The sequence below is a fragment of the Bubalus bubalis genome, chromosome 7 (assembly GCF_019923935.1).
Source record: "Bubalus bubalis isolate 160015118507 breed Murrah chromosome 7, NDDB_SH_1, whole genome shotgun sequence".
In the NCBI taxonomy this organism is placed as follows: Eukaryota; Metazoa; Chordata; class Mammalia; order Artiodactyla; family Bovidae; genus Bubalus; species Bubalus bubalis.
In genome coordinates, this window is record NC_059163.1 from 110,723,778 (window position 1) to 110,744,833 (window position 21,056).

Below are 21,056 nucleotides of genomic sequence, written 5' to 3' on the forward strand. Positions count from 1 at the left end.
GGCAGGGCGAGCGCACGTGGAGCTTGTTTACAAATAGCGGCCCGGGCGTCCGCGCCTCGCAGCGCAGACTCCCGGGAGTCCCCAGCCCGCCCGCCAGGACAGGACGAGCCGGAGCAAGAATCCCGAGTCAAGGTATAAGCGGGGGGACGCGGCTGCTGGCCGAAGGCAGGGAGGCTGGCTCCCCGTGGGGAAAGGGGTCAGGCGAGGACGTAGGGCTGAGCTCTGCAACATCCATCCGAGCGAGCCCCGGAGAGGTGGGCGCGCCGCCGAGGGCGGTCAAACTGCGTATCCGGTCGCCTTCCTGCTGGGTTGCTCGTGGGTGAAGTCTCAGTCTCTGTAAAAGCTACTCTGTGTGAAGCTGACGGAGCCCGGGAGACGCGAGAGCCTGTGGGAAGCTCCCTCGTGAATTTCATGCCGCTCCCTTCACTGTCTCTGCCTCTGGGTAGTAGTAAGGGAATTTTAACAAAGACTCCCTTGGTTGGTTTGAATCCGAGATACACTACGTTTCTATTTGGGCGTTTTAAACGAATCAGTTGCGGGCACCTGTGCCGTTATAACCGCTTCGAGGGACCGTGCCTTGCCGGCGTTGCGGGACTCGCTTCCCCGCAGGGCCGGGAGCCTTCCCTAGAGAAGCGAGCGGCTACACAGTCCTGCAGCACCTGTTTACCGAGGGCACGCCTGTAGTCTGTCCTTTATTACTCTTTTTTTTGTACAATTTGAAAAAAATGCAAGAGTCTTTTAGTTAAGCCTCTCGAATTTCTGAACATAAATGTCTAACCTTTTTCGTTCACATAAATTAGCATAGATATTAGCCATTTATTTGCAAAGGCGACTTTGTTGCCAGACTGTTTCAAAAGGGAACTGACCTGAGCAGTCTTACTGCGGAGATGGTTTTAAGGCTTCTAATTCTCTGACTTCCTCTCCCAAACTGCTCATTTTCCTTCCTCAAAATCACAGCTTTTCCCCATCTGACGTGTTGGAAAATCTTTGATCTCCTAGTTATACTGAAGTTGTAAGTGGTTTTTGACAAATGTCTGCTTTTCCTCTCCCTCCCCGCATCAACCAGTCAGTCTTGGTCCACTATATTGGATAAAATGAAACTTCGTTCTAGTTTAGTATCATTTTTTAAAGTTAGCCTCTTTTCTGTGATAGCTGTGGTTGGAGGTGTTTTAGTCGCTAAGTTGTGTCCGACTCGTACATCCCCACGGACTAGACTGTGTAGCCTGCCAGGTTTCTCTGTCCATGGGATTCTCCAGGGATGAATGCTGGAGTGGGTTGCCATTTCCTTCTCCAGCGATAGTTAATAAGAAGCGTGAAAACAGGTGTATCTGAGGTATGAAACATTATTCATTCCTCAGAAGTAAAGGGAGCTGACATTACATGTAGCCAGAAGTTAGCCTGGTTTTCCCCCCTCACAGCCTACTGGCCCCATAATATTTAAATAAAATGAACTCTGACTCTTAACCTCTATCCCCCTCTATCTCTGAGGTTTCATTTCCTTCCAGACACCTCTCGGATCCTCTATGTTTCTGCTGAATTCTCCAGCTTGCTCGTGTCTTATCTCTTATAGCTGTTCCCTTTTCATCACCTTGTGTAAGTTCAAATTTGGAACATAGCCCACATTTCTTGTTTTCCTCAAACACTACTTCGTAGGAGACCCTTGTCTGCCCAGGACAGCTTTAGACAAGATTTTTTTCATCTAACAGGAGGGGAGGGGTCACTAATTGCAGTAGATACATCAATACATTAGCTATAAGAGTAGGGAGACCTTAAAATAGAATGCATGTTAGCCTTGTTTTATTAAGAGACTGGCTGGCCATAGGGAACTTCTTACTGCCAGTTCTTTCCATTGGGTCTCACAGCCTTGCTCTGCCTTGCTGTGTCGTCCTTCCCTTTTCTCTCCAGTGTTTTTCTGTCTCAGGGTCCCTTCTGTCCTTCTTTCTCAGCCACCTGTGAAATCTTAAAATTCTTCTTCCTTTATTACACAGAGCAACTTTATATTCTGTATCTGTTTTCCAGTTGTCCCTTACCCTAATCAAAAGACACGTCACTCCTTGTGGAATTTTGCCACCAGTCTTTCTTTCCTTCTGCATATATGCAGTCTCTCCTAAGTCCTTCTAATAGTAAAGTTTGTGTTACCTCTGTTTTATGTACAAGGATGCAAAGCTTAAAGAAATGTATGACTGTATCAAATGTAGGTTGTTGAATGGAGATTAATCTGACTTTGAAGCGTGTTCTGCCCACACTATCACAATTGAAGTATTAACTCAAACACATGAAAACAGGAAAGTATACTTGTGGGGTTTTTTTTTCTGAAAAATTAAAGTCTCAGTTTATTAAAATTAAACTTTTGGCAATAACCTACCAAAAAGGCATTCTTGCTTGAGAGTACTTCTAAGTCTGCAACTGAGTTGATCAGACACAGCATTTGGTTTATGGAATGTGGGTTTTCTTAAAACTACTCCAAATCACCTGAAAGTGGCTTATGTTTCTGACCATTTACAAGCCCTAAATTTATTCTTAATGCATAATAGTATTGCAGTGGAATAGGAAACCTCTAGAATAAATTCTTGATTTTATAGGCGCTGCATTTTAGGTTTCCATTTAGTTCATCACTAACCTCATGCACTTGGAAGTTTTTGTTTGATACCTGAAATTACTCCAGTAAGCTTAGGATGAGGACATGTTAACATCGTTCCATGTGTATTAAACTGATTTAATATCAAGTAGTATTTCTCTGTTAATTGAAAATTTTACTGCCAATGGGAAATCTGTCACTTTCAAAAAAAAATGTACTGTTACCTATTTTAAGAGACATAAAATATTAAGGGGAATTTTAAACTAAAATAATTTGGGGTTGTGTTTTAGTGCTAACAAGCTGTGAAACAAGCTCAAGCTGGGAGTCAGGTAGAGCTTATTATAGGATTTGGGTAAGCTGGAATCAAGATTGCCCGGAGAAATATCAATAACCTCAGATATGCAGATAACACCACCCTTATGGCAGAAAGTGAAGAGGAACTAAAAAGCCTCTTGATGAAAGTGAAAGTGGAGAGTGAAAAAGTTGGCTTAAAGCTCAACATCCAGAAAACGAAGATCATGGCATCTGGTCCCATCACTTCATGGGAAATAGATGGGGAAACAGTGGAAACAGTGTCAGACTTTATTTTTCTAGGCTCCAAAATCACTGCAGATGGTGATTGCAGCCATGAAATTAAAAGATGCTTACTCCTTGGAAGGAAAGTTATGACCAACCTAGATAGCATATTCAAAGGCAGGGGACATTACTTTACCAACAAAGGTCCATCTAGTCAAGGCTATGGTTTTTCCTGTGGTCATGTATGGATGTGAGAATTGGACTGTGAAGAAAGCTGAGTGCCGAAGAATTGATGCTTTTGAACTGTGGTGTTGGAGAAGACTCTTGAGAGTCCCTTGGACTGCAAGGAGATCCAACCAGTCCATTCTGAAGGAGATCAGCCCTGGGATTTCTTTGGAGGGAATGATGCTAAAGCTGAAACTCCAGTACTTTGGCCACCTCATGTGAAGAGTTGATTCATTGGAAAAGACTCTGATGCTGGGAGGGATTGGGGGCAGGAGGAGAAGGGGATGACAGAGGATGAGATGGCTGGATGGCATCACTGACTCGATGGACGTGAGTCTGAGTGAACTCCGGGCAGGGAGGCCTGGAGTGCTGCAATTCATGGGGTCGCAAAAAGTTGGACATGACTGAGTGACTGAACTGAACTGAAGGTGATTTTTAGAGACATTTAAAGAAAGTGAAGGGTCTGTTCTTGGTTGGGTGCTGTTAGAAAGCAGAGGCAATTTTACTATTAGGCATCTTCATTTTTACCCCAGAAGCCAAAGGAACAGGCTTCTCCTCATTGGAGAAGAAGCAGTCATCAATAAAATGAAAGTTTGTACTTTGAAGTCTCTCTTAGCTGTAAAGTTATTTTACTGTATATTGTAGACAAAAGCTTATTCATTTTTATTATAAACGTTTTCTTTTAAATTAGTTAAAGGGGGGAACACTTTCCCACTTAAATTTCTTGCCCCAAGTGTGAGGTCAGATTGCTCATCAGAAAGTCCTTTTCCTTAAAAAAAAGAAAAGGTTATGATATTGAAAGGTGACTTATAGTCTTGTGTTGTATAGATGCTCAGTAGGCTTTTATGGCTTCCCTTGTGACTCAGCTGGTAAAGAATCCACCTGCAATTCGGGAGACCTGGGTTCGATCCCTGGGTTGGCAAGATCCTCTGGAGAAGGGAAAGGCTACCCACTCCAGTGTTCTGGCCTGGAGAATTCCATAGACTGTATAGGCATGGGGTCACAAAGAGTCGGACGTGACTGAGCGACTTCCACTTTCAAGGGGCTTTTAAACTTAATTTAGTTTTCCATATTTCTTTGTTGGCTGGCGGTAGATTTTCAGCTGATAGGCAGTATAGGCACAGATAAGAGAATGAGTTCCTGGGAGGGTAGAAAAGATTTAATAGGGTCAGAAGAGGGAAAATTGCTGGTGGAAATGTTAAAAGTTAGGAAAGCAGGTGGATATAAATTGAAGAACCAGTGAATTGCTGATTGATGTCAACAATGTGGGTGGGGAATTTGAGTGAGATTACACACTGCCCGCCTTATGTTTCCAATGTCCAGCTGTTTGCTAAAGGAGCCACAGTTTTGTCAGGTGGATCAAATCAGGTTTATTGAGAGCCTCCGGTGCCTCCCTCTCCCTCTCCAAGGCAAATGCAGCATCATGGTTTCAGGCTCCTCATTCTTCTTCTTTAGCCTACAAAGTCTTTTCCTTCTTCTGTTAATCTGTACATCTTTCAAGTTCTAGTTTGTCCCCAAAGCTGAGTTTTTCAAGGTTCCTTAGACCCTATGGATGAGAATCGCTTGGTGTGTGACTTATCGATTCTGGCGCCCACTCCCAGGATGAAGCTCAGGAATCCTTATTTTCAGTGAGCGTCACATGTGTTTGTAATAGGCTAAAGATTGAAAGCCTTATACATTGACAACCACTGTGAATGAGATTCCTCTCTTAAAACATTCTTTTGGGAGTTTTTCTTTTCTCTTCCCCTCCTACCTTCTTAAATTATATGCAATATTTGAAGGAAGATATAAAATACAGAAAAACAAAAAGGGAAACAGGCATACCAATATTCAGAAATAACTACACTTAATATTTTGGTGTGTATCCATCCTCTTTCATCAGTGTAATTATTATATATGTAATGTGTGTATGTATATGCATATTTCAGTAAGAATTTGAAGTTATATACATAAATTATATACATGTGTTTATTAACACATTATAAATATTTTAGATATTGTTGATTCTAATCAACCAAATACCATCAGAAACACATCTTTGCCCAGTTGGGCTTACTACTGAACAGAGAGTCTCAGAAAAGAGGGAGTCAGGTAGAGCTTATTATAGGATTTGGGTAAGGTGATTTTTAGAGAGGTTTAAAGGAATTGAAGGGTTTGTTTTTGGATGGGTGCTGTTAGAAAGCAGAGGCCATTTGGCTATTAGGCATCTTAATTTTTACTCTAGAAGCCAGAGGAACTGGCTAGAGTCCTTGGAGAAGAAGAAGTAATCACTCTTGCTAACCTGGAGAGGAGGGTGTTTGATCATTTTTGTGGTAACATAGCTTTCCCCTTCTTTCCTGGTGAGATTTTCTGTTCAGGCAGGATTAAAGAGTGATGTTGTTTTTGTCTTGTTTGATTGCAGTCATGGAGAATCATTCTCTAATGTCTATGAAATTAATTACATTCCTCAGGGTAACACCATACTTACCTTGTTCAAAGCTTTCAACACATACTCGAAGGCTCCAAGATTCAAAAAAGTTTAAGTAATAATTATTAATTCTTTCAACCTTGAAGCTATCCCTAATGCAACTGGCTAGTCATTGTAGTTCCACCTTATGAGACTCCCTTATGCTTGAAGATGATAGTTGTTAACGCCTCGCGATGGTGTTCGTGAAACTCAGTTTTGATCAATTCTAGAAGTTTCTATCACCCAAAAAGAATACCCCCTTTCCCTCCATTCCTCCGTCCTCTTCCTCAGCCCTTGGCAACCACTCGTCTTTATGGATTTGCCTATTCTAGGTATTTCATATAAATGGAATCATACAGTGTGTGCCCTTTGTGACTGGCTTCTTTTCCTTTAACCAAATGTTTGCAAGTTTAATCCTGTTGTAGCATGCATCACTGCATCAATTTATTACTGAATAATTGTTATATGGATACCCTGTGTTTCATCTATCAGATGATGGACATTTTGCTTGTTTCCACTGTTTGACTATTATGAATAATGCTGTTGTGAACATCCAAGTACAAGTTTTTGTGTGCACATATGTATTCATTTCTCTGAGGTGTACCACAGATTGGAGTTGCTAGTTCATGTGGTAACTTTATGTATAACCCTTTGAGGAGCTATTTTCTAAAGCAATTCACCATCTTATAGTATGTGAGGACTCAATCTTATTCAGACTGCTATAACAAAATACCACAGATCAGGTAGCTTATATACAACAGAAAGTTATTTCTTACAGTCCTGGAGGGTGAGAGGTCTCGAACCATGGTGTCAGCAGATTTGGCCTGATGGCTGGTTAGGACCGACTTCGTGGTTGAGAGATGCCTTCTTGTCATGTCACCACTTGGTGGAAGGGGTGGGGGATCTCTGTGGGTCTCTTCTATTAGAACCTATTAGTGAAAGCTCCACCCTCAAGACCTAAGCACACCCCAAAGGTCTTGCCACCTCAGGCTGTCATATTGGGCATTAGGATTTCAGCATAGGAATTTTGAAGGGACATGGACCGTCAGACCACAGCAGGCTCCAGTGTCTCCATGTCTTCACCAACACTTGTTACTGTCTTTTCTGTTCACAGCATCCCAGCAGATGTAAACTGGTATCCGGTTGTGGTTTTGCCTTGTATTTCCCTTATGGCTCATTGGAGCATGACTTGATTAGCTTATTTACCAATTTCATATATCTTTTTTTTGCAGTGCCATCTATTCAGATCCTTAGTTCAGTTTTTAATTAAATCACAATAGAGTTACAATAATAAGTTTAAAGTATTACAATTTACTGTTCTTCCACTGGCTTTCCTGGTTGTTCTTAGTCGCTCAGTTGTGTCTGACTCTTTGTGAGTCCATGGACTGTAGCCCACCAGGCTCCTCTGTCCATGGGATTCCTCAGGCAAGAATACTGGAGTGGGTTGCCATGCCCTTCTCCAGGCGATCTTTCCCAACCCAGGAATCAAACCCAGCTCTCCAGAATTGCAGGTGGATTCTTTACCATTTGAGCCCCCAGGGAAGCCCATGAATGCTGGAGTGGGGAACCTATCCCTTCTCCAGGGGATGTTCCTGACCCGAGAATCAAACCTGGATCTCCTGCATTGCAGGTTACCAAGGAAGCCTGGCTTTGCTAGAGAAGAGACATAAAGAACTTGCTGACGAACATCTCTATATCTAGCACAACTGATGTGGACAATATTTTTCATGATATGCAGTCACTTAAGGATTCTTGTGATAAATTCTGGCCATCTAGTCAGAAGAAAAAATTATGACTTGTGGATGAAATTAGGCGTCCTTTTATCTGACACAAGAACTAGATATGTCCATTTCAGCACTGACTTGAACAAATCTATGAGCTTTGGTTTGTGCTAAATTGCTATAGCTAACTCCTTTTGAATTTATTGTATTTTTCTTTCTCTTAGTCATTCATTGTGTTCTTTTAGTGGTAACTCTTTCTATATTTGGAGAAGACAATGGCACCCCACTCTAGTACTCTTGCCTGGAAAATCCCATGGACTGAGGAGCCTGGTAGGCTGCAGTCCATGGGATCACTAAGAGTCGGACACGACTGAGCAACTTCACTGTCACTTTTCACTTTCATGCATTGGAGAAGGAAATGGCAACCCACTCCAGTGTTCTTGCCTGGAGAATCCCAGGGATGGGGGAGCCTAGTGGACTGCTGTCTATGGGGTCGCACAGAGTTGGACACGACTGAAGTGACTTAGCAGCAGCAGCAGCATGGTGCAATTGACAGTATTCAAAGAGTCATCCTTTTGGAGATATGTTTGAAATATACTTTATTATTATCTTTTTCTCCTTTGTAAAATAGTGGCAGAGTCTAACTCTGCCCTTCCTATTTGTATTAATTTTCTTTCTCAACTTAAACCCTGACACTAAAATTCTGAAAGGTGGTGGTAGGTGATAATTATCTCTTTCCCTTGCCTTTTCATATTTTTCCTTTTTTGCTTTGTTTCATATGGGTGTGTATTCACATATATCAATTTATATGTGTGTGTGTGTGTATATATGTATATATTTTCCCCTCAGTTGAGTTCAGTTCAGTCGCTCAGTCGTGTCCAACTCTTTGCGACCCCATGAATTGCAGCACGCCAGGCCTCCCTGTCCATCACCAGCTCCAGGAGTTCACCCAAACTCATGTCCATCAACTCGGTGATTCCATGCAGCCATCTCATCCTCTGTCATCCCCTTCTCTTCCTGCCCTCAATCCCTCCCAGCATCAGAGTCTTTTCCAATGAGTCAACTCTTCGCATGAGGTGGCCAAAGTATTGGAGTTTCAGCTTTAGCATCATTCCTTCCAAATAACACCCAGGACTGATCTCCTTTAGGATGGACTGGTTGGATCTCCTTACAGTCCAAGGGACTCTCAAGAGTCTTCTCCAACACCACAGTTCAAAAGCATCAATTCTTTGGTGCTCCGCTTTCTTCACAGTCCAACTCTCACATCCATACATGACCACTGGAAAAACCATAGCCTTGACTAGACGGACCTTTGTTGGCAAAGTAATGTCTCTGCTTTTGAATATGGCGTTTATGTTGGTCATAACTTTCCTTTCAAGGAGTGAGCGTCTTTTAATTTCATGGCTGCAGTCACCATCGGCAGTGATTTTGGAGCCTAAAAAATAAAGTCAGCCAGTGTTTCCACTGTTTCCCCATCTATTTCCCATGAAATGGTGGGACCGGATGCCATGATCTTAGTTTTCTGAATGTTAAGCTTTAAGTCAACTTTTTCACTCTCCTCTTTCACTTTCATCAAGAGGCTTTTTAGTTCTTCTTCACTTTCTGCCATAAGGGTGGTGTTATCTGCATATCTGAAGTTATTGATATTTCTCCCAGCAATCTTCATTCTAGCTTGTGCTTCTTCCAGCCCAACATTTCTCATGATGTACTCTGCATATAAGTTAAATAAGCAGGGTGACAATATACAGCCATGATGTACTACTTTTCCTATTTGGAACCGGTCTGTTGTTCCATGTACAGTTCTAACTGTTGTTTCCTGACCTGCATATAGGTTTCTCAAGAGGCAGATCAGGTGGTCTGGTATTCCCATCTCTTTCAGAATTTTCCACAGTTTATTGTGATCCACACAGTCAAAGGCTTTGGCATAGTTAATAAAGCAGAAATAGATGTTTTTCTGGAACTCTCTTGCTTTTTCATTGATCCAGTGATGTTGGCAATTTAATCTCTGGTTCCTCTGCCTTTTCAAAAACTGGCTTGAACATCTGGAAGTTCACGTTTCACGTATTGCTGAAACCTGCTTGGAGAATTTTGAGCATTACTTTACTAGCGTGTGAGATGAGTGCAATTGTGCGGTAGTTTGAGCATTCTTGGCATTGCCTTTCTTTGGGATTGGAATGAAAGCTGACCTTTTCCAGTCCTGTGTCCACTGCTGAGTTTTCCAAATTTGCTGGCATATTGAGTGCAGCACTTTCACAGCATCATCTTCCAGGATTTGAAGTAGCTCAACTGGAATTTCATCACCTCCACTAGCTTTGTTCATAGTTATGCTTTCTAAGGCCCACTTGACTTCACATTCCAGGATGTCTGGCTCTAGGTGAGTGATCACACCATCCTGATTATCTTGGTCATGAAGATCTTTTTTATACAGTTCTTCTGTATACTCTTGCCACTACTATTCTTAGTATCTTCTGCTTCTGTTAGGTCCATACCATTTCTGTCCTTTATTGTGCCCATTTTTGCATGAAATGTTCCCTTGGTATCTCTAATCTTCTTAAAGAGATTTCTAGTCTTTCCCATTCTGTTGTTTTCCTCTATTTCTTTGCATTGATCACTGAGGAAGGCTTTCTTATCGCTCCTTGCTATTCTTTGGAACTCTGCATTCAGATGCTTATATCTTTCCTTTTCTCCTTTGTTTTTGCTTCTCTTCTTTTCACAGCTATTTGTAAGGCCTCCCCAGACAGCCATTTTGCTTTTTTGCATTTCTTTTCCATGGGGATGGTCTTGATCCCTGTCTCCTGTACAGTGTCACAAACCTCTGTCCATAGTTCATCAGGCACTCTATCTAACAGATCTAGTCCCTTAAATCTATTTCTCACTTCCACTGTATAGTCACAAGGGATTTGATTTAGGTCATACCTGAATGGTCTAGTGGTTTTCCCTACTTTCTTCAATTTAAGTCTGAATTTGGCAATAAGGAGTTCATGATCTGAGTCACAGTCAGCTCCCGATCTTGTTTTTGCTGACTGTATAGAGCTTTTCCATCTTTGGCTGCAAAGAATATAATCAGATTTCGGTGTTGACCATCTGGTGATGTCCATGTGTAGAGTCTTGTCTTGTGTTGTTGGAAGAGGGTGTTTGCTATGACCAGTGCGTTCTCTTGGCAAAACTCTATTAGCCTTTGCCCTACTTCATTCCGTATTCCAAGGCCAAATCTGCCTGTTACACCAGGTGTTTCTTGACTTCCTACTTTTGCATTCCAGTCCCCTATAATGAAAAGGACATCTTTTTTTGGGTGTTAGTTCTAAAAGGTCTTGTAGGTCTTCATAGAACCGTTCAACTTCAGCTTTTTCAGTGTTACTGGTTGGGGTATAGACTTGGATTACTGTGATATTGAAAGGTTTGCCTTGGAAACAAACAGAGATCATTCTGTCGTTTTTGAGATTGCATCCAGGTACTGCATTTTGGACTCTTTTGTTGACCATGATGGCTACTCCATTTCTTCTAAGGGATTCCTGCCCACAGTAGTAGATAAAATGGTCATCTGAGTTAAATTCACCCATTCCAGTCCATTTTAGTTCGCTGATTCCTAGAATGTTGACGTTCACTCTTGCCATCTCCTGTTTGACCACTTCCAATTTGCCTTGATTCATGGACCTAACATTCCAGGTTCCTATGCAATATTGCTCTTTACAGCATCAGACCTTGCTTCTATCACCAGTCACATCCACAGCTGGGTATTGTTTTTGCCTGGTCCCTCCCTTCATTCTTTCTGGAGTTATTTCTCCACTGATCTCCAGTAGCATATTGGGCATCTACCGACCTGGAGAGTTCCTCTTTCAGTAGCCTATCATTTTGCCTTTTCATACTGTTCATGGGGTTCTCAAGGCAAGAATACTGAAGTGGTTTGCCATTCCCTTCTCCAGTGGACCGCATTCTGTCAAACCTCTGCACCATGACCCGCCCATCTTGGGTGGCCCCACACGGCATGGCTTAGTTTCATTGAGTTAGACATTGCTGTGGTCCGTGTGATTAGATTGACTAGTTTTCTGTGAGTATGGTTTGTGTGTCTGCCCTCTGATGCCTCTGGCAACACCTACCGTCTTACTTGGGTTTCCCTTATTTGGACATGGGGTATCTCTTCACCGCTGCTCCAGCAAAGTGCAGCTACTGCTCCTTACCTTGGACGAGGGGTATCTCCTCACCACTGCCCCTCCTGACCTTGAACGTGGAGAAGCTCCTCTTGGCCCTCCTGCACTCGCGCAGCCACTGCTCCTTGGACATGGGGTTGCTCCTCTCAGCTGCTGCCCCTGACCTTGGGTGTGGGGTAGCTCCTGACCCCTACCCTTTTCTTTTTATAACAATGCTTGTAGATCTCACAAATTTCTATTTCCCCCTTTTTCTTTATCTTCTACATTGTGTTCTTTTCCTTTGGGGATGTAATAGTGAAACTAGCTAACAATTTGGAAAACCCCTGTCAACAGTGTGCTGAATTGATGTGCAATTACATGATTGCTTCTTTTAGAAAAAATTTATGGATTTATTAAATCTATCATTATAATGCTGACAGGACTTTTAAAATTTCTCACTTCAATTGGTAGTTTGTTTCCAGTCATGTTAAAAAGAAACAGGCTGATAAATTTAACAATAATCTCTGTTACCATAACACAGGAATTATTTTGCACTGACCTTGTTCTGAAGTTGTTGGAATTTTTTTTTGTAACCAGTAGATGACTTTAATTTATTATTGCTACAGTCCCTGAAGAGCAGGTTTTTAGGTAGTTTTTCTGACGTAGCTTTCAAATGCAGTATTGACTTCAACTAACCAACTTTCCTCCCTCCCTCCGTCCCTTACACTTTTTATCTTTTTACTTTTGAGTTGAATGATTCCCTTTTGCATATTTTGAGAGTCTTTGCACATGAGTATGAAATTTATTTTTCTCAGTTCAGTTGCTCAGTAGTGTCCAACTCTTTGCAACCCCATGGACTGCAGCACACCAGGCTCCCCTGTCCATCACCAACTCCCAGAGCTTACTCAAACTCATGTCCATTGAGGTGGTGATGCCATCCAACCATCTCATCCTCTGTCATTCCCTTCTCCTCCCGCCTTAAATCTTGCCCAGCATCAGGGTCTTTTCCAATGAATCAGTTCTTCACATCAGGTGCCCAAGTATTGGAATTTCAGCTTCAGTGTCAGTCCTTCCAATGAAAACCCAGGACTGATCTCCTTTAGGATGGACTGGTTGAATCCCCTTGCAGTCCAAGGGACTCTCAAGTCTTCTCCAATACCACAGTTCAAAAGCATCAATTCTTCAGCACGCAGCTTTCTTTATAGTCCAGCTCTCACATCCGTACATGGCTACTGGAAAAACCATAACTTTGACTAGATGGACCTTTGTTGGCAAAGTAATGTCTCTGCTTTTTATTATGCTGTCTAGGTTGGTCATAGCTTTTCTTCCAAGGAGCAAGCGTCTTTTAATTTCATGGCTGCAGTCACCATCTGCAGTGATTTATCCCAGGCTACAGCAGTTAATTGCTTGACCACTAGGCATTTTGTGCTCAGTCACTAAACTGTGTCCAACTCTTTGTGACCCCATGGACTATAACCCACCAGGCTCTTTTGTCCTTGGGGTTCTCCAGGCAAGAATACTGGAGTGAGTTGCCATTTCCTCTTCCAGGGGATCTTCCCAACCCAGGGACTGAACCCACATCTCTTAAGTCTTCTGCATTAGTAGGTGGATTTTTTTTTTTTTTTAATCACTCGTGCCACCTGGGAAGTCCACTAGGCATTTTACCATATTCCAGTGAAGGGGAACACACATTGTTATATATAAAGTGGGGATTTAGTAGCAATTCATATCTGTAAATAGTGATTAAATTATTTGTTGTGGTTATTTTAGTCACTAAGTCATGTCTCACTCTTCTGCGTCCCCATGGACTGTAACCTGCCAGGCTCCTCTGTCCATGGGATTTCCCAGGCAAAAATATTGGAGCGGGTTGCCATTTCCTTCTCCAGAGGATCTTCTCAGCCCAGGAATCGAACCAGCATTTCCTGCATCGGCAGACAGATTCTTTACCTCTAAGCCACCCAGGAAGCCAAAACAAACAAATAGAGCTATAGTAACGTGAAATATTCCTACTGAACAGTTCGCTGTCACATGAATGTACAATAATCTTATAGTAATGCTCTTTCCGTCTTTCCTAACAGTCCATAATAGTCTAGCATATTCATGCATTTTAATGCTTTATAATTATAAATTATATCCATAAAAAGTCCACTGTTTGCAATGATGTTTTCTTAGTAATTACTTTATTGTTAAATAAATAAGTGACATTTTGAGTTTCGATTCTGTTTGTACATCTTTCCAGCAGTGGTTGGGCAAGTAATTTGATTTCTGAGTTTCAAATATTTTTTCATTATAAAATGGGAATGATGGCATTTGCATCCTGTGTTTTTTTATGTTGATTGAATGAGATAATACCGGTAAATGTGCTGAGTAATTTTTTTAAATCTCTTTTGCTTTAGTATTTCTCAGTTGGAATATTGGTTTATTGTTTATTCCTTGTAATTAGCAATGATGTTCATAATACGCCTTTACTCTTAGTCTTGCCACAACTGGAAATCAGATGTGTTCTAAAAAGGGATTTGCTGATTGTATTTTATTGCATTTGTGAGAACACTAATCTCAGAGAAGCCTGGGTTTGAAACGTAGCTTTGTCCATTGTTGGCTGTGTAAGTCTGAACCTTTGTTGATCTTCAGTCTCTCATTTGATAAACATGAATATTACCTATATTGTGGAATTGTTACCGTAACTAAATGAGAACATATGTGAAAGACTTTGGCAATAAACAAACATTACTGATTGTTTCGGAGAAGGCAATGGCTCCCCACTCCAGTACTCTTGCCTGGAAAATCCCATGGACGGGGGAGCCTGTGTGGGCTGCAGTCTATGGGGTTGCTGAGTCAGACATGACTGAGCGACTTAGCAGCAGCAGCAGCAGTGATTGTTTCCTATACCCCCTCACAAGTTAAAACAACCTTTAATTCTAGTTCTGGGAGTTATTATGCAGTTGCTATTTTCTTATTAGCTCATGACTTATTTTTTTACTTTTCTGGATTTTTAAAAATATTTGTTTAAACCATGTTATTTATTATAGTCTCACAATGAGTTAGGTACTGTGCTGGCCACAGGTCATATATTTTAAAACATTTTAATAAAAAATGTTTAGGTAACTAAATTCTTATTTTTAAAAAATCAGAAGTAACTGCTTTAAGGATTTTAACTTAAGGGTTAAGATTTGAAAAATTCAGTGGAATCTTCCTGATTGAGGTTGAAAATGAGGAACTCAGATATTAAAGGCCACAAACATATTTTCCATAAGCACTGCACTCCTTGTTTCTTCTGTTAGAGATTTTATGTGCTTGCAGATATAATTATAGAATGTAATTTTATGTTCTAATTTTTTATAAAAATATAAGTATTATTTTTCCAGTGGTCTTGAGATGTAAACGATGTAAACAATGTGTAAGTTTAAAGTACACAGCTTGATGACTTGATATAGGGGTATATTGTCGAATGATCACCAAAGTAAGTTGAGTTATATCATCACCTCACATAGTTGCATTTTTTTTTCTTGTGATGAGAACTTTTAAGATCTCTCCAGAAGCTTTCAAATATATAACAATATTATTAACTAAAGTTGCCATGCTATATATTACATCCCCAGGACTTACTTATCTCACAACTGGAAGTTTGCACCTTTTAACTACCTTTTTACTTCATCACATATTTATTATTCTTGACTCTTTTTCCTCCTTCAGATCTCCAAACTTTTTCTCTGAAATCCCTTAGAAGCTGTATTCATGTTCACACTTTTCAGTTCTTTGATGACTCTCACGTAATCCCTATTTCTTTTCACTTTTAAATGATCCCAGAGTGCTTGCAGGGGCAACCCAAGATTTTGCTACACATTTAATACATGAATTGTGCAAATATTTATGTTATAATACTTACCAAGAAATTGAATAAGATAATGCCCTATCCCTCAAGGAGTTCTCAATCTAGAAAAATAGGTTTGCAGACAAGAGCAGAGCCATGTGTAAATGTTCTACTAGTGGTTGAAATCCGACATGGGTCCACCAAAGGGATAACTTTCCTCAGGAATGCTATTGACACTGGTGCCAGGCATTGAAGTGTGTGTGTTCCTTCCCCAAGTGGAAAGAGGGGACAAGGACGTTCTGGTGAACGAAGGTTCTAAAGTAGGAAAATATAAGCCTTGCTTAATTCCTGGGCAACAGTGTATTCGTTTCCTATTGCTGCTGTGACCAATTACCACCAATTTAGTGACTTAACATAATTTTATTTACTGTTCAAAAGGTCTGAGGTCTGCAGTCAGTTCCACTGGGTTAAAATCAAGGTCATTCCTGTCCCTCTAGAGCCCACCTTCCTTCCTTGGCTGTGGCCTCTTCCTCTCTCTGCAAGCCAGTACCTTCAAATCTGAGGACAGTTCCTCCAGCTCTGACCCTCCTGTTGTCTTATAACGACTCATGTTATTAGAGGTGTCACAGTGGTAAAGAATCTGCCCACAGTGTGGGAGACCCAGGTTCAATCCCTGGGTGGGGATCCTCTGGAGAAGGGCATGGCAACCCGCTGCATTATTCTGGCCTGGAGAATTCCACAGACAGAGGAGCCTGGTGGGCTGCAGTCCATGGGGTTGCAAAGAGTTGGACATGACTGAGTGACTAACACTACTACTGCCACCTTGCGATTAGGTGATGCAGGATAATCTTCCCCATCTCAAGATCCTTAATTTAACTACATCTGCAAAATCCTTTTGCCACGCAAGGTTACATATTCACAATGGGTATTAGGATGTGAACATGTTTAGGTGGTTATTATCCAGCCTACCATGATCAATAGACTAGAGTTTAAGGTATGTAATAGCAATAGCAATTTAAAAAAGAAAAAATGGCAATTAAAAAAAAAAAGGAAATGGCAATCCACTCCAGTGTTCTTGCCTGGAGAATTCCATGGACAGAGGAGACTGGCAGGCTACGGTCCATGGGGTCATAAAGAGTTGGAAATGACTGAGAATTTAATTTTGAAAAACCTTGAAGTTGTGTTAAGACTTCTGGAGTCTACCTGAAATCAAATGCAACTTTCTGTTCAAACATGTTGTTTGCCAGCTAATTAATATCTCCTTTTAGTAGGGTCACTGTATAACAAATAGTCCCAATTAGGACAATGATTTTTAGAGCCATTTTTAAAATATTAAATCAAACTTACTTTAAAACACCAAGCTAAAATTTGTATTTCTTTATAGCTTCCGAGGCCAAAGGTATAATCGCTTCACTAATACAGTTACTTAAACCAAAGGTGAGAAAGAATTCAAAATTACTTTTGAAGAGAGACAAAAAGCCTCAAGTTTCTTGTGGTTCTGGATTTATACAGCAAATTTGAAGACTGAATCAACACTGGCAGTGACTCACATTATTTTCAGTGCATGGGGATGATGAAAGAAAATTCAGCATATGAGAGGAAGATAAGAAAACCCCCTTCGTGGACAGACAGTTTTTCTTACTGCTACTTAAGGCTGTAGTCCAGAAAGTCCCCCGGTAGATAGAGTATGCTGGGGTGGTCAACAAAGCCCTCCTTAATTCCCATTTCATGAACTGGCCCACGGGACTTTGCCTTGGTGTTAGTGCAGAAGGGAGTGAAAAGATCTTTTCCAGTGGAAGACAGACTTTGGTGAGTCTGGGTTCTTAGGACCCTCGGGGAGAGGATCCTTCTGATACCCTGGCAATAGCCTTTGCTGGCGTCTGCCTACAACGCGGAAGACCCGGGTCCAATCCCTGGGTTTGGAAGATCCTCTGGAGAAGGAAATGGCAACCCACTCCGGTACTCTTGCCTGGAAAATCCCATGGACAGAGGAGCATGGTAGGCTAAAGTCCATGGGGTCGCAAAGAGTCAAACACGACTGAGCAACGTCACTCACTCACTCACTCTTAACCTCAGCTTTCCCAGAGCACTTTTAAGAGTAAAAGGGGACCCGATTAATAATTACATTAAGTCAGCAAACATAAATTGAAACTCTCCCAGGCGAACTGGAGTACCCACATTATTAGGCACTGCTCCAGTGTCCTGGAAAGCAAAACTTTAAAATCATTTTCCATACCTCTCTTGATTACGTTGACATCTTTTTTGCCTCTTAAGTTAATTATTCATCTTAAGAGTTCTTTCTACAAAATTCATGTGACTTATCCTTCACTACATGAATTCAAGACCTGTTCATCTCAGCTGGATTATTACTAACGGAGTCCATTTATCTGTAAGGAGTCTCCTTCCTATTCTAGCACCTTCTCATCAGATGTTCAGGTGAATATGACACGAGTTGGGCTTCCCTGGTGGCTCCGATAGTAAAGAATCCACCTGCAGGAGACCTGGGTTCGATCCCTGGGTTGGCGAGATCCCCTGAAGGAGGGCATGGCAACCCACTCCGGTATTCTTGCCTGGAGAATCCCCATGGACAGAGGAGCCTGGTGGGCTACAGTCCATAGGGTCACAAAGAGTCTGACATGGCTGAGCAACTAAGCACAGCACAGCAGCATGGCACAAATTTACTCAAGCTGTTCATTCTACTTAAGAACTTAGAGTAGTTTCTCATTGTTTATGAGGTCAAGCCAGTGTTTCTTTGCTTTTCCAGTTAGTGTCAGTTCCCCTGCTCATCACACAGACCCACGTTAGATGCCCTCTCTTTCCCCTTCTGTCCTAGTCAGTGATCTCATTGTATAAGTCAGCTCAATACCTGCCTTCTAGATGGTCTAGCTCCAATCACTTTTGTCCATCCCATCTTGTTCTGTCTTCCAATTTTAGACTTTTCTCAAAGACTAAGTGTTCACATTTCAAATTTGATTATACAATTTAGTGTTTTATATTTGGTAATTGAAGGATTAAGACTCAAGTGCCTTCAGAAGCCATGAGATAGTTGTAAACTGAAGCTGGAAGAATGACGGACAGTAGGTATTGAGTGCCTGGATAATCCTATGGGTAGAGAAGCCTGGCAAACTACAGTCTGTGGGGTCGCAAAGAGTTGGACGCAACTGAGCACGCACACACATGTTGATTGCTAGCAATAGTGATGTTCACCCATGTAGAGGTCCATGGCCTTTCAAATCACTATGGAAGTGATACAAAATGGTCAAACAGAATACCTTCACAAATTGTGCAATTGATGTCCTAAATATGTTTACATATACTTCATAGTTCAAGTAATACACCATTTCCTGTACATCTCTTGAGCCATAATTCCTAGAATATTAATAAGGTATACATTGTGCTTTGTATATAAGTGCTTGTGAAATTGAAAAGTTAAATTATGGCTTTAACAAATTTATTGGGAAAGTAAAACTTTTCCAAAAAATTGAGTATTAAATAAATAAGCTATGAGGATATATTGTACAACACAGGGAATATAGCCAATATTTCATAGTAAATATAAATGGAGTATAACCTTTAGAGTTGTGAATCATTTTGTTGTACACTTGAAACATATAATGTCCTAAATCATCTATCAGATCAGATCAGTCACTCAGTCGTGTCCGACTCTCTGCGACCCCATGAATCGCAGCATGCCAGGCCTCCCTGTCCATCACCAACTCCCGGAGTTCTATACCTCAATTTTAAAAAAAAGAAATGTGACTATTCTCTTGTTTCCCAGGCCTGAGGCTAGGAGGATTACCATAGATATTTAGTGCTTCCTGTTCCCAAATCAGCCCTCTTGTCAACTTCGTAGTGGGCTGGGCCCTGATTTTCTCCTGCTATGGAGATTGGTGTGGTGGATCTGCTTTGGCTTCCAGGCAAGAAGGAAATTATGTCAAGCAGTCTAGCCTCAGCCAAGAGGCATGCTGAGAGTTGAAGCAGAGCTATAAATAGGACTAGAAGAAAGGGCGGTAGGAAGCTAGCGAGGAAGTAATAGAAATGCAGATCAAACAATGCAGCTTAAAGAATGACCCACAGATTCGGGGTTTCTAAACTTTGGGTTGCGTCCAAGAGTAATGAGATCAATACCCAAAACCTGAAAAGACAGCTGAATTTTTTACTATTGTGGTAAGGGAAAGCTATGCTGGTCAGGCAGTCTTGTGAGCAGAGCAGACGGCTATCTTAAGAAGTGTGGAATTAGAACTGGTGCAGTTTTTGGGGGTGTTGGCATCATCTGAAGGAGAGTGGTTATTCCAATAAGGTGTTTATTGATTGGTTGGCACTCAGAGGCATGTTTATTAGAACTTTCTTCATTGGCCAGAAGTGATGGGTTGGCTTAAAAAAAACCGATCGGTTTACTGAAGCAGGTTTCCAGTTGAACAGATTTAAATTAGTTATTTTGGTTATTGGTTTCCTTGGCTACAAAGTAATCAGTCTTTTCCTAGGACCATGGTCATTGTTTTTCTCCTGAAGTGGAATGGAAATGCATCTAAATTCAGAACAGAGAGGAGATCATCAGCTTTAAACTGGTCCTTTTTCAGGGAAACCTTTCAGAAAATACATAGGAGAAGGTTCAAATGTAGCTGCTGTCACAAAGCAGATTAACACACCCAATAAAGACTTCATTCCTACTGTTTTCTAAGGAACCAGAGTCCATAGACTAGTCTTTCAGTAGGTATATGAGGACTCTAATGCCCAGTAATGAGCAGGGGTCAGTGAACTTTATAAAGGGTCAGATGTAAATATTTTAGACTTTTGGGTCATGTGTTCTGTCTGTGTTGCAGCTACTCAGTTCTGCCACTCAGTTCTCCCATGGTACTGCTACTGCCAGAGTATTCGTATGCATATGTAAACAGATGCGTGTGACCAGATTTGGTCTGGAGTAGCTGCATTTGGCAGGGCTTTCCTGGTGGCTCAGTGGTAAAGAATCCACCTGCCAGTGCAGGAGACTCAGGAGACACAGGTTCAATCACCTGAAGAAGGAAATGGCAACCCACTCCAGTATTCTTGCCTGGGAAATCCCAGATAGGAGCTGGGCAGGCTACAGTCCTTGGGGTCACAAGAGAGTTGGACACAATTTAGCAACTAAACAACGACAACAACAAAGCTGTATTTGGCACTCAGGCTAGTTTGCTGACCCTGTTATGGAACAAGTGCATCCACAGTGAGGGATCCAAACACCAAAATATCTGAGCCCTTCTGTCTGACAGAGAGTATGTAAATACTAAATAGTTGCTGACTGGCTGACTTCTGATATCCTGTCGAGCTGAATGTCATTGATTCTGGGCCAGGTTGGGAGTCTCATTGAGAAATAGCTGGGATAGGGCAGGAGCTGGAGTAACGACTCTAGCTTGGAGTCTTTTTGGACCCCAAAAAAGTCTTCACTGTCCCATTTCTAATGGGCCACCAGTGCTTCATGCTCTAGTTACCACCTACCACCACAAGCCACCCTGATATTCACTGGTCCTTGCTACATGGCTAATGGTACTGTGTCTACAGGCTACTGCTCTTCTTCTGGCATCTGTTATAGCTACTCCCGGTAAAGAGATTGTGCCCTTTGATATCCATTAGCTCTGCCATCTAACATTAGAGG

General features: G+C 41.5%; 1 protein-coding gene across 1 annotated transcript in view; it reads left to right on the plus strand.

The window, feature by feature from the left end:
* Positions 1–4: 4 nt before the first annotated feature.
* FAM13A (family with sequence similarity 13 member A) overlaps positions 5–21,056 on the plus strand; it is a 333,264-nt gene continuing 312,212 nt past the window's right edge. The window contains exon 1 of the mRNA XM_044946341.2: positions 5–132. The gene's annotated coding sequence lies outside the window, so the exon portion shown is untranslated. The remainder of the gene's footprint in view (positions 133–21,056) is intronic.